The 24210-nt window shown below is 32.1% G+C and overlaps 1 protein-coding gene across 7 annotated transcripts in view; it reads right to left on the bottom strand.

The window, feature by feature from the left end:
- Window positions 1–24210, bottom strand: part of Atg17 (autophagy-related 17) — a 52014-nt gene that overhangs the window by 10154 nt on the left and 17650 nt on the right. The window lies entirely within an intron of this gene.

The raw sequence follows: 24210 nt of genomic DNA on the forward strand, positions 1-24210 counted from the left end.
CAAAATTTTCAATAGAAATAAAATTTTGACAAAATTTTCTATAGAAATAAAATTTTGACAAAATTTTCTATAGAAATAAAATTTTGACAAAATTTTCAATAGAAATAAAATTTTGACAAAATTTTCTGTAGAAATACATTTTTTGTAATCTTCTGTAGAAATACAATTTTGACAAAATTTTCTGTACAAATAAATTTTGTTAATCTTCTGTAGAAATAAAATTTTGACAAAATTTTGTATAGAATACAAAATTTTTTATAGAAAATTTTTATAGAAATAAAATTTTCAAAAATTTTTCTATAACATTTTCATTAAAAAAAATAAAATTTTCATAAAATTTTCTATAACATTTTCATAAAATTTTCTATAAAATATTCTTAAAATTTTCTATTAAATGTTTACAAAATTTTCGATAGAAATAAAAATTTTTATAAGCTTTATATAGAAATAAAATTTTCATAACATTTTCTATAAAAAAATTTTGACAAAATTTTCTATAGAAATAAAATTTTGACAAAATTTTCTTTAGAAATAAAATTGTCACACAATTTTCTATAGAAATAAAATTTTGACAAACTTTTCTATAGTAATAAAATTTTGCCAAACTTTTCTACAGAAATAAAATTTTGACAAACTTTTCTATAGAAATAAAATTTTGAAAAAATGTTTTATAGAAATAAAATTTTGACAAAATTTTTTGTAGAAATAAAATGTTGACAAAATTTTCTATAAAAATAAAATTTACCATAGAAATAAAATTTTCTATAGAAATGAAATTTTGACAAAATTTTCTATAGAAATGAAATTTTGACAAAATTTTCTATAGATATGAAATTTTCACAAAATTTTCTGTAGAAATAAAATTTTGACAAAAGTTTTTATAGAAATAAAATTTTCTATAACATTTTCATAAAATTTTCTATAAAATTTTGAAAAAAAATTCTATAGAAATGAAATTTTGGCAAAATTTTCTATAGAAAAAAATTTTGAAAAAATTTTCTATAGAAATAAATTGTGACAAAACTTTCTTTAGAAATAAAATTGTGACAAAATTTTCTTTAGAAATAAAATTTTGACAAAATTTTCTATAGAAATAAAATTTTTACAAAATTTTCCCAACATGCTGTTATTGTTTTATAGAAATAAAACTTTAATTCGAAAACGGAATACCGTACGAGTACAATAACCGGTTCTCAAAGTAGAAAAATATAAAGTAGTTATCTAAACTGTATGACAGTTGTGTTGTTTATATTCTCACTGGCTTATATTTTGATCAGGTTAGGCGAATAGAGGAAGTCGAATTATTTTTTATTTTTGTCTTCTAAATTTACTTTTTGCTTTATCTCATTTTATCGTTTGTTATTGTTTTGAATAACCGATGATAGTAGGTAGCTGCAATAAAACAAAAAAACACTCTTCTCCAATGCATTTGCATATTATGCGCACATCAATCGAGCCATATAAAATGTTCTTCATTCAAATGACAATTCCAATTTGGTGTATGATTTTAATATGGAAAAAATAGTGTTAATGAATCTGGAAAAAAGTGAAACTTTGAAAAACGACTATGTAAGATGAAATAATCATAGTACTGATAAGACATTTTCAAATAAAAATTATGAGACAACCTTTACAAAAATGATGAAATAAAGCAATTTCATGGTGTCATTTCGTTTTATGTAGAAAAAAATCCCCAACTTCAAGAGTCAACAAGGTTTTGCCGCCAGTTGGTGGTATTTTAATAATAACTCAATATATGAAGTATATGATCACATTATAAAAAGACGATTTTCCCATAAAATAAACGATACGTTTGTTTTTATCACATTTGCATAAAATACAAAAAAAATATAAATAAAATAGTTTTGTTTTGTTTTCAAAAACGTGTGTTTTTGCGCATTAGTGATTTGATTCAGAACTATTTTGTTTTGTCGTCATACATTCGCCCATACATACGTATGTTTGCAGAAACTGTTGTATAAAAAAAGAAAAATTAAAAACAAAATCAAAAACTTATCACATCAAAACTTCAATACACAAACTATTGTTTGGTTGACCACATACTAACACACTGTGGTTTTAAATAATTCATCATAAACAAGAGCATAGTTCGATGAGACAGAATTCTAGGTTTAAATGGTTCTCAAATGCCGCAAACATGTTCTATTATTTAAATGATAGACTTTGAGACCATTACATGGTCGGGGAAATCATGTACCTGACCATTCATTTTTTTTTACTTTTTTGCAGAGAAAAAAGTATTTTTATAGGTTAGGAATAGACATGTCTAGAACCATTACATGACCATAAAGACCATGTATATTTTTTCGTGACCATTTAATTTTTTAACTTTTTTGCAGCGAAAAGAATTTTATAAAAACATTGAGTAGGTACACACGATTTTCATTTTGCGCGTCAGTCGTGTGTTGATTGTTGCTTCGAATGGAAGGAGAATACGGAATTACTGTGTTTTGTGTTAATTTATTTATTCAGAAGTGGCACGTGGTTTTATGTGAACACAAAAAAGGAAAGTGTAATTTACCTGTTTTTTGTTCTGCATTTTGCTTATGGTATAATTTATTCTTATTTGCAGTTACATGATGCCTGCATTTTTAAATTTGACGGGCACGAAGTAAATATGGAATGATTACTTATTGTTGAAATTGAACCAAAATAGAGTGTGTAAATATATGTGATGTTTGCTTGCACGACATTATAAATACAAATAAACAATGAATTAGTTTATAAATAAATAAAACAAATAAATAAAGTTAATTTTGTGTTTTCCTTTCTCAAGTGGCGTCCTTTTTTCGACGACGAAAAAAGTTTTTTCATAAAGATCAAAACATTTTAGGTTGTGACCATGTTCTTTTAACTGGAAGAAAACCATTTTTGACGAATACCATAACATTTTAGATCGTGACCATTGTATTTTGATTCAAAAAAAATTATTTTTTTATCAATATAATAACATTTTAGATGAGGACAATTTTATTTTCTTAGAACCATGTTCACAGAGCCAACATGGTTGCAGGTGAAAATGTTACATGGTCGCCGCAAAAAAACTCCTATCATGATCTTCGAATATGATTGTGACAATCATGTTTCTTCTCTGCGTGCATTCTATAGAAAATTTTGTCAAAATTTTATTTCTATAGGAAATTTTGTCAAAATTTTATTTCTATAGAAAATTTTGTCAAAATTTTATTTCTATAGGAAATTTTGTCAAAATTTTATTTCTATAGGAAATTTTGTCAAAATTTTATTTCTATAGGAAATTTTGTCAAAATTTTATTTCTATAGAAAATTTTGTCCAAATTTTATTTCTATAGAAAATTTTGTCAATGTTTTATATCTATAGAAAAAAATTGTAAAAATTTTATTTCTATAAAAAATTTTGTCAACATTTTATTTCTATAGAAAATTTTGTCAACATTTTATTTCTATAGAAAATTTTGTGAAAATTTTATTTCTATAGAACATTTTGTGAAAATTTTTATTATAGAAAAATTTGTCCAAATTTTATTTCTATAGAAAATTTTGTCAAAATTAAATTTCCTTTGAAAATTTTCTCAAAATTTTATTTCTATAGAAAAGTTTGTAAAATTGTATTTCTACAACAAATGTTGTCAAAATTGTATTTCTATAAAAAATGTTGTTTTTTATTTCTATAGAAAATTTTGTGAAAATTTTATTTCTATAGAAAATTTTGTCCTCCGTTTTCTGCAGGTAAAAACTTCATCCGATCCGGTAGAAATTTGGCAGTATCCTTACTTCAATTCTTCGTTTCTTTGGCTCGGAATTAATACCAAATTCATTAAAATTTGGTATTGAGAAAAAAAATAAGAATCAAAACAAACAAAAAAAAAAACACAATATTATAAACACAATGGACAATATTTTGAAAAATATGTGTCAAAATATTTTTTTGCGATTTTGTGGTGGACGCAATTCCATAACTTTATTTATATAATTTTTCTAAAATAAAACTACTCGAAAAAATGAATTGATTCCATGGATAAAGAAAATATAGGTTAATCGTACAGGGCTAAGTCCTCTCTCCAGAGGCCTTTCTACGCACAAAAAAATCTGATTCAATCACGAAATTAATTGATCCAATTAAGTTTTTAATTGAAATGTCTTCAATTACAGAAATGATAGTATCAATTAAAAATATAATGGAAAGTCAATTAAAAATTAATTGCTACTATTAAGTTTTGTGATTGACGGCCATTTTCATGTAGCTCCGTTAGGCTTTAACTGCCAGTTAACAGAAAGTAAATTGCAAATATCTACTCTTCGGTTAACTTTAACAGAAAAATTTGCGCCAGTTAAGTTCCAAACTGGCATATGAAATATATAGGCAAAATGACAGATGTGTCAATGATACGGTTTAAAATTTCGTTAGTTAACGGAATACTAACGGAGCTTCATGAAAATGGGGGTGAATCAATTAAATTTTTAATTGAATATTTTGAAAAACTCAATTAAGACTTTAATTGGAAAAATTTTTGAGAAATTTTTTTCTGTGCGCTTATGAAAATAAGTAAATAATTTTCGACAGATTTAAGCAAACTTATTTGGCATAATTTGTTTTTTTGTTTAACCCTACCTTTGGCACTATTTACATATGTACATATTTAATTATGTAAAGGTAATGTATAAAAAAATTGGTGCTAGAATAATGGTAACGACAGTTTCGTATTAAAAAAATATAAATTGATTTAAAATTTCAAGATGGATGCTTTTTTTGGTAAAATTTATAAATGTTAGGAAATTATGAACAACTTTATGGGAAATTGTTCTTAAATCAAATTTTTCATGAATATTAATATTTCTATGAAATATCCTCATCAGAGCCCTATTTCAGCTTCATATATACTCTATGATATAAGAGATAACAAATAATTGACTTCTTCCTTTTCTCTCTCTTTCAATATTAACAACAAAAAATATTCAAACGAGAGATGAATTAAATCCGCATTTTATAATAAAATGTGCAAAACGAAAAACAACAATAATAAAACCACACTATTGTTTACAAAATATAACCAATGCTCAAGAGTGCTTGGAATAGTAGACTACATTGACTACAAGACCAACTATGCGTCACATAATAGAACGCAATATGCTTGTGTATGTACATACATGTGGTGGAGAGTATATTTATTTATTTCGTCTAAAAGCCCAGTATAACTACATAGAAACTATTGGTGGTGTACATGGACAGAGCCCCAGTAGGTAAATTTCTTGGGCCTTCTTGTGTAAGGGTTAAAAATAAACATTCTAATAGAGACATTGATTTTTGTTTTTTTTTTTCAAAGTTAAAAATGTCTATTTTGTTTTCCAAAATAGGATCTTATTTCCCCCATTACCCCGCTGGGAATTGCAAACATTTGTCTATTGTTTGTATTAAGTAATCATAGTGGTCTTGAATCCCCACTTGAAGAAATTACCAACTACATGTTACCTATAATTGCTTTCAGGTTCACACAGAGCAATATAGATCAATGATACACTGCAAATTTAGTGTGATTACCAGTAAAATAAAATGCATAAGAAAATGAATTAATGAAAATTTTCATTAATAATATGAATCGTTTCGCTTCTAAATAAAACGTTCATTGCAAAGTTTCATTGTATTTATGAAATTGTTTCGTTAGCTTAACTTTAATAATTAAAAATTGTTCTATAATTACAAACCTACGCGAAATGGATCAATCCCAGGACTAGTTGTTGGTGTGTACGTTCAAAAAATGAAATAGGACCGTTCACTTTTACATGGGATTGTCATTGACGGGCAAATTTACGCTTTAGGACTCGACTTGGACTAATTGTAAAATACACGTCCTTCGACAATTTAGACAAGTTCCTAGGAACCAGTCGAGGATAACCTTTTAAGAACCTCTCTCATTTTGAGCATCCGAATCGCATAGATTATTTTATACATCCAATAAGGTGTTAATATCAAGAGAGTATAGAAATTACTAAATAATATGAAATTTTAAAAATTGCGATAAACTGGGTCATCGCAACCAGTCCTGTGACAGATCCGCCAGCGGGAATTTGCATTAAGTTCCCGTAGGCATGGTATTAACTACACTCAAAAAAAAATCACTAAAGCCAATTTAACTTTATTTTAGTTCATTGTTCCACCAAGACAACGCACCGTGCCACAAGTCATTGAGAACGATGGCAAAAAATCATGAATTGGGCTTCGAATTGCTTCCCCACCCACCGTATTCTCCAGATCTGGCCCCCATCGACTTTTTCTTGTTCTCAGACCTCAAGAGAATGCTCGCAGGGAAAAATTTGGCTGCAATGAAGAGGTGATCGCCGAAACTGAGGCCTATTTTGAGGCAAAACCGAAGGAGTACTACCAAAATGGTATCAAAAAATTGGAAGGTCGTTATAATCGTTGTATCGCTCTTGAAGGGAACTATGTTGAATAATAAAAACGAATTTTGACAAAAAATGTTTCTGTCTTTGTTAGACCGGGGACTTATCAGCCAACCTGTTAAGCATAAAGATTTACTACATTTGTATTTCTCACAACATAGTTCATTATTTCCATAAATTTGTAAATTTTACTAGAAATGCGTTCATCATGAACTTCGAATGTTGATGACATATGCGAGCCAAAAATAATCTACCAAATTTGAAGAAAATTTTACCAAAAAAAAAACTACAAAACAAAAAAATCTTATATAGCAAAATGTTATTTCTATATATTTTCTATAAATCTTATTTCATTAGAAAAGATTGCAATAATTTTGTTTCGAAAAATCGAAAATTTTGTCAACATTTTATTTCTATAGAAAATTATGTCCGTGAAGTTAAAGTTAACTTTATCTTAGCGGAGACAAAAACCGAGCTATGTTCACTTTGTACAAAAGCTCAGCTAAATAATGAACATAGCTCAATTAGATAGGAAGGAAAAATGAATATTAAATAAAATTATTAATTTTTAATGCGAAACATCCTGTAGGTAAACGAAGCTAAAGCAATTTAATAGAAATATGTATAAAGTGCTGGAAAAAATACAAAGATTTATTGAAAATCCCACATAGTCAGCGAAAATTGGACTATAAAACTGAAAGCTAAAATTTAGTATTTGGGCCACTGTGCCAAAAATCGGCATGGGGGGGATATACCAAGTAGTGGTGGAGACAGCTCTCCCCGAGTAGAATACGAATCTGAAATCAGATTATTCAATTGGTTAACAGTTTTTGAGAAATTTCGGTCTTAAGTTGAAATTCAGATTTTGGGCCGATTTTAGTATTTGGGCCACTGTGCCAAAAATCGGCATGGGGGGGATATACCAAGTAGTGGTGGAGACAGCTCTCCCCGAGTAGAATACGAATCTGAAATCAGATTATTCAATTGGTTAACAGTTTTTGAGAAATTTCGGTCTTAAGTTGAAATTCAGATTTTGGGCCGATTTTAGTATTTGGGCCACTGTGCCAAAAATCGGCATGGGGGGATATACCAAGTAGTGGTGGAGACAGCTCTCCCCGAGTAGAATACGAATCTGAAATCAGATTATTCAATTGGTTAACAGTTTTTGAGAAATTTCGGTCTTAAGTTGAAATTCAGATTTAGGGCCGATTTTAGTATTTGGGCCACTGTGCCAAAAATCGGCATGGGGGGGATATACCAAGTAGTGGTGGAGACAGCTCTCCCCGAGTAGAATACGAATCTGAACCAAAATCTGAATTTCAACTTAAGACCGAAATTTCTCAAAAACTGTTAACCAATTGAATAATCTGATTTCAGATTCGTATTCTACTCGGGGAGAGCTGTCTCCACCACTACTTGGTATATCCCCCCATGCCGATTTTTGGCACAGTGGCCCAAATACTAAAATCGGCCCAAAATCTGAATTTCAACTTAAGACCGAAATTTCTCAAAAACTGTTAACCAATTGAATAATCTGATTTCAGATTCGTATTCTACTCGGGGAGAGCTGTCTCCACCACTACTTGGTATATCCCCCCCATGCCGATTTTTGGCACAGTGGCCCAAATACTAAAATCGGCCCAAAATCTGAATTTCAACTTAAGACCGAAATTTCTCAAAAACTGTTAACCAATTGAATAATCTGATTTCAGATTCGTATTCTACTCGGGGAGAGCTGTCTCCACCACTACTTGGTATATCCCCCCCATGCCGATTTTTGGCACAGTGGCCCAAATACTAAAATCGGCCCAAAATCTGAATTTCAACTTAAGACCGAAATTTCTCAAAAACTGTTAACCAATTGAATAATCTGATTTCAGATTCGTATTCTACTCGGGGAGAGCTGTCTCCACCACTACTTGGTATATCCCCCCCATGCCGATTTTTGGCACAGTGGCCCAAATACTAAAATCGGCCCAAAATCTGAATTTCAACTTAAGACCGAAATTTCTCAAAAACTGTTAACCAATTGAATAATCTGATTTCAGATTCGTATTCTACTCGGGGAGAGCTGTCTCCACCACTACTTGGTATATCCCCCCCATGCCGATTTTTGGCACAGTGGCCCAAATACTAAATTTTAGCTTTCAGTTTTATAGTCCAATTTTCGCTGACTATGTGGGATTTTCAATAAATCTTTGTATTTTTTCCAGCACTTTATACATATTTCTATTAAATTGCTTTAGCTTCGTTTACCTACAGGATGTTTCGCATTAAAAATTAATAATTTTATTTAATATTCATTTTTCCTTCCTACCTAATTGAGCTATGTTCATTATTTAGCTGAACTTTTGTACAAAGTGAACATAGCTCGGTTTTTGTCTCCGCTAAGATAAAGTTAACTTTAACTTCACGGACATTAGAAAATTTTGTCAAAATTTTATTTCTATAGAAAATTTTGTCAAAATTTTATTTCTATAGAAAATGTTGTCAAAATTTTATTTCTATAGAAAATTTTGTCAAAATTTTATTTCTGTTTTTTGTTTTCTGATCTCAGCTTAAAGCCATGCATTGACTAAACTACAAATGTAGCTTAACCAACAGAGGAAAAGTATGCTTGTCAAATTTATTTGGGCAAAGCCCTATAGACTGCAAGATGGTTGGATGTACAGCTGTTTCGGAATTACCACATTCCTCATCAGCATCCTCTACTTGCAGCAAAACTATCAACCAATTATCAGAATAAATTCGGGTAATTCACTCAACCCAACGTGAACTACACTTGAACCTCCCGAAAAAGGGTTTGATAGTCGGCTACTGTCTAAACAAATTTGCCAGCATATCTCTTTTCCTTTGCCAAACTCAAATCATCGATTTGTATGTATTTGGCTGGGTTTGTTTTTGAGCGTGCTTCCTCTATCTTCATTCGTTTTGTTCGTTATTGTTGGCTTCTCTTCAATCGTTATTGTTGTTTTTTGTTTTCTGATCTCAGCTTAAAGCCATGCATTGACTAAACTACAAATGTAGCTTAACCAACAGAGGAAAAGTATGCTTGTCAAATTTATTTGGGCAAAGCCCTATAGACTGCAAGATGGTTGGATGTACAGCTGTTTCGGAATTACCACATTCCTCATCAGCATCCTCTACTTGCAGCAAAACTATCAACCAATTATCAGAATAAATTCGGGTAATTCACTCAACCCAACGTGAACTACACTTGAACCTCCCGAAAAAGGGTTTGATAGTCGGCTACTGTCTAAACAAATTTGCCAGCATATCTCTTTTCCTTTGCCAAACTCAAATCATCGATTTGTATGTATTTGGCTGGGTTTGTTTTTGAGCGTGCTTCCTCTATCTTCATTCGTTTTGTTCGTTATTGTTGGCTTCTCTTCAATCGTTATTGTTGTTTTTTGTTTTCTGATCTCAGCTTAAAGCCATGCATTGACTAAACTACAAATGTAGCTTAACCAACAGAGGAAAAGTATGCTTGTCAAATTTATTTGGGCAAAGCCCTATAGACTGCAAGATGGTTGGATGTACAGCTGTTTCGGAATTACCACATTCCTCATCAGCATCCTCTACTTGCAGCAAAACTATCAACCAATTATCAGAATAAATTCGGGTAATTCACTCAACCCAACGTGAACTACACTTGAACCTCCCGAAAAAGGGTTTGATAGTCGGCTACTGTCTAAACAAATTTGCCAGCATATCTCTTTTCCTTTGCCAAACTCAAATCATCGATTTGTATGTATTTGGCTGGGTTTGTTTTTGAGCGTGCTTCCTCTATCTTCATTCGTTTTGTTCGTTATTGTTGGCTTCTCTTCAATCGTTATTGTTGTTTTTTGTTTTCTGATCTCAGCTTAAAGCCATGCATTGACTAAACTACAAATGTAGCTTAACCAACAGAGGAAAAGTATGCTTGTCAAATTTATTTGGGCAAAGCCCTATAGACTGCAAGATGGTTGGATGTACAGCTGTTTCGGAATTACCACATTCCTCATCAGCATCCTCTACTTGCAGCAAAACTATCAACCAATTATCAGAATAAATTCGGGTAATTCACTCAACCCAACGTGAACTACACTTGAACCTCCCGAAAAAGGGTTTGATAGTCGGCTACTGTCTAAACAAATTTGCCAGCATATCTCTTTTCCTTTGCCAAACTCAAATCATCGATTTGTATGTATTTGGCTGGGTTTGTTTTTGAGCGTGCTTCCTCTATCTTCATTCGTTTTGTTCGTTATTGTTGGCTTCTCTTCAATCGTTATTGTTGTTTTTTGTTTTCTGATCTCAGCTTAAAGCCATGCATTGACTAAACTACAAATGTAGCTTAACCAACAGAGGAAAAGTATGCTTGTCAAATTTATTTGGGCAAAGCCCTATAGACTGCAAGATGGTTGGATGTACAGCTGTTTCGGAATTACCACATTCCTCATCAGCATCCTCTACTTGCAGCAAAACTATCAACCAATTATCAGAATAAATTCGGGTAATTCACTCAACCCAACGTGAACTACACTTGAACCTCCCGAAAAAGGGTTTGATAGTCGGCTACTGTCTAAACAAATTTGCCAGCATATCTCTTTTCCTTTGCCAAACTCAAATCATCGATTTGTATGTATTTGGCTGGGTTTGTTTTTGAGCGTGCTTCCTCTATCTTCATTCGTTTTGTTCGTTATTGTTGGCTTCTCTTCAATCGTTATTGTTGTTTTTTGTTTTCTGATCTCAGCTTAAAGCCATGCATTGACTAAACTACAAATGTAGCTTAACCAACAGAGGAAAAGTATGCTTGTCAAATTTATTTGGGCAAAGCCCTATAGACGAATGAAGATAGAGGAAGCACGCTCAAAAACAAACCCAGCCAAATACATACAAATCGATGATTTGAGTTTGGCAAAGGAAAAGAGATATGCTGGCAAATTTGTTTAGACAGTAGCCGACTATCAAACCCTTTTTCGGGAGGTTCAAGTGTAGTTCACGTTGGGTTGAGTGAATTACCCGAATTTATTCTGATAATTGGTTGATAGTTTTGCTGCAAGTAGAGGATGCTGATGAGGAATGTGGTAATTCCGAAACAGCTGTACATCCAACCATCTTGCAGTCTATAGGGCTTTGCCCAAATAAATTTGACAAGCATACTTTTCCTCTGTTGGTTAAGCTACATTTGTAGTTTAGTCAATGCATGGCTTTAAGCTGAGATCAGAAAACAAAAAACAACAATAACGATTGAAGAGAAGCCAACAATAACGAACAAAACGAATGAAGATAGAGGAAGCACGCTCAAAAACAAACCCAGCCAAATACATACAAATCGATGATTTGAGTTTGGCAAAGGAAAAGAGATATGCTGGCAAATTTGTTTAGACAGTAGCCGACTATCAAACCCTTTTTCGGGAGGTTCAAGTGTAGTTCACGTTGGGTTGAGTGAATTACCCGAATTTATTCTGATAATTGGTTGATAGTTTTGCTGCAAGTAGAGGATGCTGATGAGGAATGTGGTAATTCCGAAACAGCTGTACATCCAACCATCTTGCAGTCTATAGGGCTTTGCCCAAATAAATTTGACAAGCATACTTTTCCTCTGTTGGTTAAGCTACATTTGTAGTTTAGTCAATGCATGGCTTTAAGCTGAGATCAGAAAACAAAAAACAACAATAACGATTGAAGAGAAGCCAACAATAACGAACAAAAAAAAATTTTATTTCTATAGAAAATGTTGTCAAAATTTTATCAAAATTTTATTTCTATATTAAATTTTGTCAAAATTTTATTTATATAGAAAATTATGTAAAAATTTTATTTCTATAGAAAATTGTGTCAAAATTTTATTTCTTTAGAAAATTTTGTCAAAATTTTATTTCTATAGAAAATTTTGTCATAATTTTAAATCTATAGAAAATTTTGTCAAAATTTTATGTTTATAGAAATTTTATTTCTATAGAAAATTTTGTCAAAATTTTATTTCTATAGAAAATTATGTAAAAATTTTAGTTCTATAGAAAATTTTGTCAAAATTTTATTTCTTTAGAAAATTTTGTCAAAATTTTATTTCTATAGAAAATTTTGTCAAAATTTTATTTCTATAGAAAATTTTGTCAAAATTTTATTTCTATATTAAATTTTGTCAAAATTTTATTTCTATAGAAAATTATGTAAAAATTTTAGTTCTATAGAAAATTTTGTCAAAATTTTATTTCTATAGAAAATTTTGTCATAATTTTATATCTATAGAAAATTTTGACATAATTTTATATCTATAGAAAATTTTGTCAAAATTTTATGTTTATAGAAATTTTATTTCTATAGAAAATTTTGTCAAAATTTTATTTCCATAGAAAATTTTGTCAAAATTTTATTTCTATAGAAAATTTTGTCAAAATTTTATTTCTATAGAAAATTTTGTCAAAATTTTATATCTAAAGAAAATTTTGTCAAAATTTTATTTCTATAGAAAATTTTGTCAAAATTTTATTTCTATAGAAAATTTTGCCAAAATTTTATTTCTATAGAAAATTTTGTCAAAATTTTATTTCTCTTAGACATCAATAATTCTACCAATCTACCAAACAGTAAAATTCTACCATTTTTGTTAGAAATCTACCAACTTGGCAACCGGCCTTGGGATGCGTAGCCGCCTCAGATCCTAACTATCAGTGATGAGTGAGCAAAGTAGCTGACATCTGTAACCTCTTGGCACTCGTCTCTTCGTCACCAGATTACTCTGGACACATGCCATCCTTGTCGCAGAGTTCCTTGATCTGGATACAAGCTGATGTAGGTTAGGTTAGGTTAGGTGGCAGCCCGATGTATCGCTCACCTAGACTATTCAGTCCATTGTGATACCACATTGGTGAACTTCTCTCTTATCACTGAAGCTGATTTAAATCGTAAACTCAAATTGAGCGTAATAACATAAAAAACTGTTACAACAACTCAATCGGTATACAGTAAGCGTCAAAATAAAGTGTACAAAGGATTTGTGCTAATAAAGAGTTTTGCAGTGTTGAGTTTTTCATTTTCGTTTATTTTTAAATTGAAGTAGACACTTAAATGCTCCATAAAATAACGTTTAATAAAACGTAGATATGTACACTTTATTATGACGTTTACTGTATACGGCTATTTTGTTCTAATCAATACGTAAATAACTTGTAATTGATTACCTCATTTATAAAAATAATTAGGTTTTGAGGCAAAAATCAATTAACTTTTTAATAAAAATATTTTTAGTTTCTAATTAAACCAATGATTAATTAAACCAATGATTAATACTATCATGTACGTGATTGAAGCAATTAAAAAAAAACAATTATTGGATCAATTAATTTTGTGTCCGAATTAAAAACAAGTATATACGGCCGTAAGTTCGGCCAGGCCGAATCTTATGTACCCTCCACCATGGATTGCGTAGGAACTTCTACTAAAGGCTGTCATCCACAATCGAATTACTTGGGTTGCGATAACACTTGCCGATGGCAAGGTATCGTAAAACTTTTTAACACTGTCTTCTAAATTGTAAGTTAGCCCATACGGGGTATATATTAAACAAAAAAAGGCCGATTAAATACGTATATAATATAGTTTGACAAAATTTTCTACACAAATGAAAACTTGACAAAATTTTCTATAGAAATAAAATTTTGACAAAATTTTCTATAGAAATAAAAACTTGACAAAATTTTCTATAGAAATAAAATGTTGACAAAATTTTCTATGGAAGTAAAATGTTGACAAAATTTTGTACAGAAATAAATTTTTTACAAAATTTTCTATAAAAATAAAATTTTGACAAAACTTTCTATGGAAATAAAATTTTGACAAACATTTCTATAGAAATGAAATTTTGACACAACTTTCTATAGTAATAAAATTTGACAAAATTTTCTATGGAAATAAAGTTTTGGTAGATTATTTTTGGCGATATGGACCAATTTTTGTGTAATAAGTCATCGGCTATATATAACTAAAGACCGATATTGACCAATTTTTACATGGCTGTTAGAGGCCATATATTGACAAAATGTACCAAATTTCAACCGCATCGGATGACTTTTGCTATATATAATTATGGACCGATATGGACCAATTTTTGCATGGTTGTTATATACCATATACTAACACCATGTACCAAATTTCAACTGGATCGGATGAATTTCGCTCCTCCAAGAGGCTCCTGAGGTCAAATCTGGGGATCGGTTTATATGGGAGCTATATATAATTATGAACCGATATGGACCAATTTTTGCATGGTTGTTAGAGACTATATACTAACACCACGTACTAAATTTCAATTGGATCGGATGAATTTTGCTCCTCCAAGAGGCTCCGGAGTTCAAATTTGGGGATCGGTTTATATGGGAGCTATATATAATTATGAACCGATATGGACCAATTTTTGCATGGTTGTTAGAGGCCGTATACTAACATCAGGTACCAAATTTCAACAGGATCGGATGAATTTTTCCCCTCCAAAAGGCTCCGGAGGTCAAATCTGGGGATCGGTTTATATGGGGGCTATATATAATTATGGACCGATATGGACCAATTTTTGCATGGTTGTTAGAGACCGTATACTAACATCAGGTACCACATTTCAACCGGATCGGATGAATTTTTCCCCTCCAAGAGGCTCCGGAGGTCAAATCTGGGGATCGGTTTATATGGGGGCTATATATAATTATGGACCGACATGGACCAATTTTTGCATGGGTGTTAGAGACCGTATACTAAGACCACGTACTAAATTTCAACCGGATCGGATGAATTTTGCTCCTCCAAGAGGCTCCGGAGGTCAAATCTGGGGATCGGTTTATATGGGAGCTATATATAATTATGGACCGATATGGACCAATTTTTGCATGGTTGTTAGAGGCCGTATACTAACATCAGGTACCAAATTTCAACCGGATCGGATGAATTTTGCTGCTCCGGGAGGCTCCCCAAGCCAAATTTGGGGATCGGTTTATATGGGGGCTATACGTAAACGTGGTCCGATATGGCCGATTTTCAATACCATCCGACCTACATCAATAACAACTACTTGTGCCAAGTTTGAAGTCGATAGCTTGTTTCGTTCGGAAGTTAGCGTGATTTCCACAGACGGACGGACAGCCGGACAGACGGACAGACGGACGGACGGACGGACATGCTTAGATCGACTCAGAATTTCACCACGACCCAGAATATATATACTTTATGGTGTCTTAGAGCAATATTTCGATGTGTTACAAACGGAATGACAAAGTTAATATACCCCCATCCTATGGTGGAGGGTATAAAAAATCTACGCATCTTCACGTCACATATTTTTTTGTGGATATAAATTTGCACCAAATTAAAAAAAAACATATGCGTCTTATAAAAAAATTCCCATGTTAGAGGTTAAATGGTATCATTCTCTTAGTTCCTATTTCCAGACAAAGTAATATTTATTTATTTTTTTGTTATAATATTATACTTGAGCACCTTCAGCAATGGTGACCACCAGTATTAAACTTACTTCCACTATTACAAACACACTCGAACGATGGTTTTTAACTCACTGACTAAAGAAATTGATTACAATTCAACGATAATTACTAAATATTCACATTCGAGAGAGAGGGGATTTCTTTGTTATTTTTTATTTTAATATTATGACATCTACATGTTTCGTGTATAGCACAGGTAGACGTCGATTAATGCGTTTGAAAAAAAAAACCCTACAAGGAAATCGCTGTCAATATCCACAAACCAGTACAAAATTGCAGTGTAGAATCAAACGTTGTAACTCAAAGAAAATGTGTTATACACTGAAAACAATTTTTACGCTATATTAAGGTGGGTATTAAGTTCGAGTTTAGCCGCTAAAATAGTAATTTTTCACGATTACTTTTCTTTAATAATCCATTTTAAGGAATACAAACTTTGTGAAAATTTGCTTTGAGCTATTCCCCATCAAGTTATAATGAAATCTGCAACAAAAATACATAATTTTATGCCTTTTTTACAGATTTGGTTTTCACTTTAGTGAAAATATGACGATTTTAGCGGTTAAACTCGAACTTAAGGACAATTTTCATTAAAATAATTTTTTTAATTTAAAAAAGTTTAAAACACTAAATAAATTTAGGATATTGTCCTTAAAATACGCGTTCTTCCGTTAGAGGCTTGTGTACTGAAAGAAAGCAATCAAAGTAGCCTAAAATCTACACAGAAAAAAATCAAATTAAAGTCATAATTTAGTCTTAAAAAAATATTCAATTAAAAATTTAACTGATTCAACATATTTTTAAATTGAAACAAATATCAATCAAAAAATTAATAGTATCAATTATTTTTTAATTGAATTTCAATTAATTTTTTATTGATACTATCATTTCTGTGATTGAAGACATTTCAATTAAAAAATTAATCGGATCAATTAATTTCGGGATTGAATCAGAATTTTTTTTGTGTGTAGGTTCTATAAATATTAAAATTACACAAAAAAAATATCACCAAAATATTGATACCATTAACTTTTTAATTAAACTAGAAATATTAAGTCCACTAGGTCAATGATTGAAAATTTTTAAATTATTAGTTAAAAATTAATTGATAATTTTTTTTTTTTAATCAAGCTAAGAAAACAAAGTTAATTAAGAAAATGAGTGAACATTTGTACGATTTTTATTAAACAATTAATTGTCCCAATTAATAATTTAATTGAATTGATGTCGATTACAAAAGTAATTGTTTAACTGATTTAATTAAAAAGTTACGACTTAATAATTATTTGAGTAAATTAAAAATCTGGTTGAGTTTTTCAATCGACATCAATTAAATTTTTATTCAATAAAAAATTTTAATTGATGTCAATTGAAAAATTTTAAAAAAATTAATTGATTTTTGCCATCAATATCAATTAAAAAATTAATTGAAATTTTAAAATCAAATCGATATTTGAAAGTTTTCATTCAAATACTTTTTAACGCCCAATTAAAACTGTGATTGATACTATCATTTTCGTGATTGAATCAGGAGAAAAAAATTTGTGTGTAGGATATCTATTTCATTTTATGGATTTTCCATTTTTTATTGCAATTCGCGAACAAAAATACATGAATTTAAAATCCAAATTACACTGCAAAAAAGTAGTCAGGCCAAAGATTTTCTTCTCTTTCATATACGAATGCGAATTTAGCTTAGCATAGAAGATTTCTCTAATATAATTTTTTTTCGTTGCCCAAGAGTAGATAAAATTTTCAATGAAGTCGTTATGTCCTTAAAGTTACAAGATTTACCATAAAAATATGTACACAGAAAAAAAAGTAAACTGTTTTATAGTAAGAATGAACTAAATCGTGCGAAAATTTAACTGAATTTAAATCCACATTTAGAGATTTCCACAAAGCGTTGTTAAAACCAGGAAAAGATAATATTCCCTCACAAAAAAAAAAAAATCTGATTCGATCACGAAATTAATTGTTCCAATTCATTTTTTAATTGAGATGGGTTCAATCACGAAAATTATAGTTATCAATCACAGTTTGAACTGGGCATAAAAAATATTTGATTAAAAAATTAATTGATTTGATTTGAATACTTCACAATTAATTTTTTGATTCAATTGAAAATTTAATTGATGTTGATTGCAAAACTAAATTATTATTATTTTTTTTTTAATAAAAACGTAACTATTTTCAATTACTGTCTTAACTGACTTACCCCCGGCTATAAAAAGGAGGTCCCTTGTCATTGAGCTTAACATGGAATCGGGCAGCACTCAGTGATAAGAGAGAAGTTCACCACTGTGGTATCACAATGGGCTGAATAGTCTAAGTGAGCCTGATACATCGGGCTGCCACATAACCTAACCTAACCTAACCTACCCCCATTTTCAGGAAGCTCCGTTAGTGCTACGTTAGCTAACGAACTTTTAAACCGTACTATGGACATGTCTCTCATCTTGCCTATATATTCCATACACACAAAAAAAAATTTTCTGATTCAATCACGAAATTAATTGATCCAATTAATTTTTTAATTGAAATGTCTTCAATCACGAAAATGATAGTATCAATCACAGTTTTAATTAGGCATAGAAAAAATTCTTGATTAAAAAATTAATTGAGTTCATTACCAAATTTCAATTAATTTTTTAATTGATTCAATTATGATGTTCATTGCAAAACTCAATTAATTTAGTAATTAAAAAAGGTAACTATTGTCAATTACATTCTGAAAATGTTCATCACTTTTTTAACTGACTTAGTCTTCCGAATTTGATTAAAAGTTAATTGTATCAATTAACTTTTTAGTTAAAAATTTTTAAATTTTCAATCATTGACTAAATTAACTTAATGTATCTATCTTGATTAAAAAGTTAATTGTACTAATTAATTAATTTATTAATTGAAAAAAGTTTCAACTTCAATTAACTTTTTAATTGGAAATATTTTGGTGATATTTTTTCTGTGTATGCCAGTTAGGAACTTAACTGCTAAAAAATGTTCAGTTAAAATTAACCGGTGAGAATATATTTCGATTTTACTTTCTGTTAACTGGGAGTTAAAGTCTAACTGAGATACATGAAAATGGCCGTTAGTGTGTTTAGTTTGTTAAGTTAATTTTACCAATAAATTTTTTAATTATTATTATTTTTTATAAATTTTTTAAATATTTATTATTTTTCTGTGTACATAACATGTAGTAATATAACTACACTGCATTAGTTATTCGTTAGGCATATAGCGAGATCTACCTGTATGTCTACTATATAGTCAGTCATTGGTATATAAGAACATCTGTATGTGTGCTATACCATAGAAGTTGTTGCAATTTTAGTATTGTGTTTTGTTGGGTTTTTGTTTTCTTTTTTTTTAAAGATCCTTTGTTGTCTCTTGGCCATAAGTGAATTTCAACATGTGAGGAAATTATTTCTTCATCTTAGAACTTGAAAATGTGTGAGTTTTTTTGTAGTCAGTACCTGATTAAAGGTTTAGGGACTGTTTTTGTTTTTTATTACTTTTAATTTTCATATGAGCATATTTAAAAATGTTATATTTTTACAATTATCTCTTTTTGCACTGTTGTATGACTCATTAAATTCTGGCAGGTAGAGATTTAACAAAAATCAAATACGTCAAAATAAATTCCGCGAATATGCATGCATTTTTTGTTTTTGCTATTGATGTTTGACACATTTATTGATAAGAAGACTCTTGAAAACATCTGTTGTTGTATTTCGCTTATATATCAGCGTAAAAGTATTCGTTTACATCTCGAACAATTTCTAGCCTAATTTTGTTTCTGAGAAAATTAACAAAAATTTAATGTCACAGTAAAAATTCCTAAATCCGAAATAGATATACACACAAAGAAAATAAACATAAACGTTGTCCTGTTTACTCAAAAAAAAGGGGGCGGTAATGCCAACTTAACTTTATTTTAGTTCATTTTGTTGATTTTAGTTAAATTTAACCCAATGTGATTAAATGTCACTTATTTGAATAATTTTTTGCTTACTTTAATGACGTGAAGTAAAAATAAGAGAAAAAAAGTTGCATACAAATATAGCAGACACTTTTACTAAAAATATTACATATATTCCTAAAATGGGAAAAGTTTGTTTAAATTGAGTTCATAAGTCTCTCTCCTGTCTTGAACTTCGTATGGCGCTAAATACATTTAAAACAATTTTTAAATAATTTTTTTTTGCTTCAACATATGAAATTTTCTTAAACAACTGCAAAAAAATATATTTTTTTTAAATAAATTTTCTTCAATTTGATAAAAAGTGGGTTCACTTTTTTAGATGTTGTTACAGTTTTATGAACTAAAAAAATGTTTTTCCACAAAAAAATATGTTGGCCAAATCGTTAATAAGCAAATTTTGAAGTTTCGCAGTAAAGGCGCATGTCCTACTTTTCTAATCTTGTGAACATTTTTAGAATATAAGTAGAATAGGTTAGGTTAGGTGGCAGCCCGATGTATCAGGCTCACTTAGACTAAAGGGTGATACGGTCAAAATTTGGTCAATATAAACATGACGTTTTCCTTTAATTTTTGCATTTAAAAAGCCTGAACACCCCTCATTTTGAAAGTGTGTGTGTGTAGAATGTTGCTCCTATTTTGATTTTGGAATTCACTATTCAGTTGTCAAAATGCCGTCCAAGCAAGAAGAGCAGCGTATCAAAATTTTGCTCGCGCATCGCGAAATTCCGAGCTACTCGCACGCAAAGCTGGCAAAATCGCTAAAATTTGCCAAATCAACCGTTGCAAATGTAATTAAAGTGTTTGGGGAACGTTTGTCGACAGCCAGGAAGTCTGGATCGGGGGGAAATCGAAACCCGGAAGCCGCTGAGACGACAAAGAGAGTTGCCGGTAGTTTCAAGCGAAACCCTAACCTCTCTCTCCAAGATGCCGCAAATAAGCTGGGTGTATCGTCTACAACCGTGCATCGAGCCGGACTATCGACTTACAAGAAGGTAGTGACTCCAAATCGCGATGATAAACAAAATACGACGGCCAAAGCGCGATCCCGGAGGCTGTACACGACGATGCTGACGAAGTTTGACTGCGTGGTAATGGACGACGAAACCTACGTCAAAGCCGACTACAAGCAGCTTCCGGGACAGGAATTTTATACGGCAAAAGGAAGGGGAAAGGTAGCAGATATTTTCAAGCACATACAACTGTCAAAGTTCGCAAAGAAATATCTGGTTTGGCAAGCCATCTGTACCTGTGGCTTGAAAAGCAGCATTTTCATAGCTTCCGGGACTGTCAACCAAGAAATTTACGTGAAAGAGTGTTTGAATAAACGTCTGCTGCCTTTCCTGAAGAAACACGGTTGTTCCGTACTGTTTTGGCCGGATTTGGCATCTTGCCATTACGGTAAAAAGGCCAACAACGTGCAGGGGGTTCCCAAGGACAAGAACCCTCCCAACACGCCAGGGCTCAGCCCAATTGGGCTATCGTCAAGCGGAACCTAAAGAAGACCAAAAAACTGCTAAGGACGAGCAGCAGTTCAAGGCAAACTGGCTTTCTGCGGCGAAGAAGGTGGACAAGGTGGCTGTACAAAATCTGATGGCAGGTGTCAAGCGTGAGGCCCGGCAATTCGGATTTGGAAAAGCGAAAGCCTAACTGAATATTTTTCCTGAATTTTATACTAATTGAACTTGAAAAAGAAATTTAATTTTGCTTAGCACTGAAGACACATTTCTATAAACTTTTCAATGAAGTCGTTTTTTTTCTTATAGTTAAGTGTTTCGACTAAAAATTGGGAACCTACACAGAGAATACAGATTGGTTGTGACAATCGAATTTATTGCCAACCTCCTTTTGGCAGTTGTAGCAACTACCAGTTGGCAGTTGTGACACCCAACAAATTCGGTCGACTCAATCGAATGATGGGAAACCCAACTAATACTATGTATGGAGTTGGTTGTGTCAGACGATGAAATTGGTCGTTGCTCCCTTCTTCATTTGGTTGTATCTCCCAACTTTAAAGCACCATGACCGAATTGAATAACAAAATCCCACAAAATACTGCATTTTATTTATATTTTTTAGATGATAGGAAGGTACATAAAGGGTGATTTGTTAAGAGCTTGATAACTTTTTTTTTTAAAAAAACGCATAAAATTTGCAAAATCTCATCGGTTCTTTATTTGAAACGTTGGATTGGTCCATGACATTTACTTTTTGAAGATAATTTCATTTAAATGTTGACCGCGGCTGCGTCTTAGGTGGTCCATTCGGAAAGTCCAATTTTGGGCAACTTTTTCGAGCATTTCGGCCGGAATAGCCCGAATTTCTTCGGAAATGTTGTCTTCCAAAGCTGGAATAGTTGCTGGCTTATTTCTGTAGACTTTAGACTTGACGTAGCCCCACAAAAAATAGTCTAAAGGCGTCAAATCGCATGATCTTGGTGGCCAACTTACCGGTCCATTTCTTGAGATGAATTGTTCTCCGAAGTTTTCCCTCAAAATGGCCATAGAATCGCGAGCTGTGTGGCATGTAGCGCCATCTTGTTGAAACCACATGTCAACCAAGTTCAGTTCTTCCATTTTTGGCAACAAAAAGTTTGTTAGCATCGAACGATAGCGATCGCCATTCACCGTAACGTTGCGTCCAACAGCATCTTTGAAAAAATACGGTCCAATGATTCCACCAGCGTACAAACCACACCAAACAGTGCATTTTTCGGGATGCATGGGCAGTTCTTGAACGGCTTCTGGTTGCTCTTCACTCCAAATGCGGCAATTTTGCTTATTTACGTAGCCATTCAACCAGAAATGAGCCTCATTGCTGAACAAAATTTGTCGATAAAAAAGCGGATTTTCTGCCAACTTTTCTAGGGCCCATTCACTGAAAATTCGACGTTGTGGCAGATCGTAAGTCTATTCATGATGAAATGTCAAAGCATACTGAGCATCTTTCTCTTTGACACCATGTCTGAAATCCCACGTGATCTGTCAAATACTAATGCATGAAAATCCTAACCTCAAAAGAATCACCCTTTATAATTAAATACAATATATTAATACATTATAAAAAATGTTCACCCATAAAAGTATACCCTCCAGCATGAATAGGTTGGGGAATCGACAGATAATGGAGCTAAATCTTTGGTACTCTTAGCATATTAGTATTTATAGATGGTGTCCGAACTGTCTATAGACCATCTAAAACACACATTAAATTAAGTAAAGAAATTAGTGTGGAGTTTTAAAAACGACATACGAACCTATCCCCGATGGTCACTTTCTTGGGGTTTCATAAAGGGTGATACGGTCAAAATTTGGTCGAGGGAAAACGCGTGTAAATCGGAGAAATCGTTTATTTAAAAAATCAAATTAAATTTCTTTTTCAAGTTCAATTAGTATAAAATTCAGAAAAAATATTCAGTTAGGCTTTCGCTTTTCCAAATCCGAATTGCCGGGCCTCACGCTTGACACCTGCCATCAGATTTTGTACAGCCACCTTGTCCACCTTCTTCGCCGCAGAAAGCCAGTTTGCCTTGAACTGCTGCTCGTCCTTAGCAGTTTTTTTGGTCTTCTTTAGGTTCCGCTTGACAATAGCCCAGTATTTCTCAATTGGGCGGAGCTCTGGCGTGTTGGGAGGGTTCTCGTCCTTGGAAACCACCTGCACGTTGTTGGCGGCGTACCACTCCATGGCCTTTTTACCGTAATGGCAAGATGCCAAATCCGGCCAAAACAGTACGGAACAACCGTGTTTCTTCAGGAAAGGCAGCAGACGTTTATTCAAACACTCTTTCACGTAAATTTCTTGGTTGACAGTCCCGGAAGCTACGAAAATGCTGCTTTTCAAGCCACAAGTACAGATGGCTTGCCAAACCAGATATTTCTTTGCGAACTTTGACAGTTTTATGTGCTTGAAAATATCTGCTACCTTTCCCCTTCCTTTTGCCGTATAAAACTCCTGTCCCGGAAGCTGCTTGTAGTCGGCTTTGACGTAGGTTTCGTCGTCCATTACCACGCAGTCAAACTTCGTCAGCATCGTCGGGGATCGCGCTTTGGCCGTCGTATTTTGTTTATCATCGCGATTTGGAGTCACTACCTTCTTATAAGTCGATAGTCCGGCTCGTTTTTTGGCTCGATGCACGGTTGTAGACGATACACCCAGCTTATTTGCGGCATCTCGGAGAGAGAGGTTAGAGGTCGCTTGAAACTACCGGCAACTCTCTTTGTCGTCTCAGCGGCTTCCGGTTTTCGATTTCCCCCCGATCCAGACTTCCTGGCTGTCGACAAACGTTCCCCAAACACTTTAATTACATTTGTAACGGTTGATTTGGCAACTTTTAGCGATTTTGCCAGCTTTGCG

The sequence above is a fragment of the Haematobia irritans genome, chromosome 1, assembly GCF_050003625.1.
Source record: "Haematobia irritans isolate KBUSLIRL chromosome 1, ASM5000362v1, whole genome shotgun sequence".
Taxonomy (NCBI): domain Eukaryota; kingdom Metazoa; phylum Arthropoda; class Insecta; order Diptera; family Muscidae; genus Haematobia; species Haematobia irritans.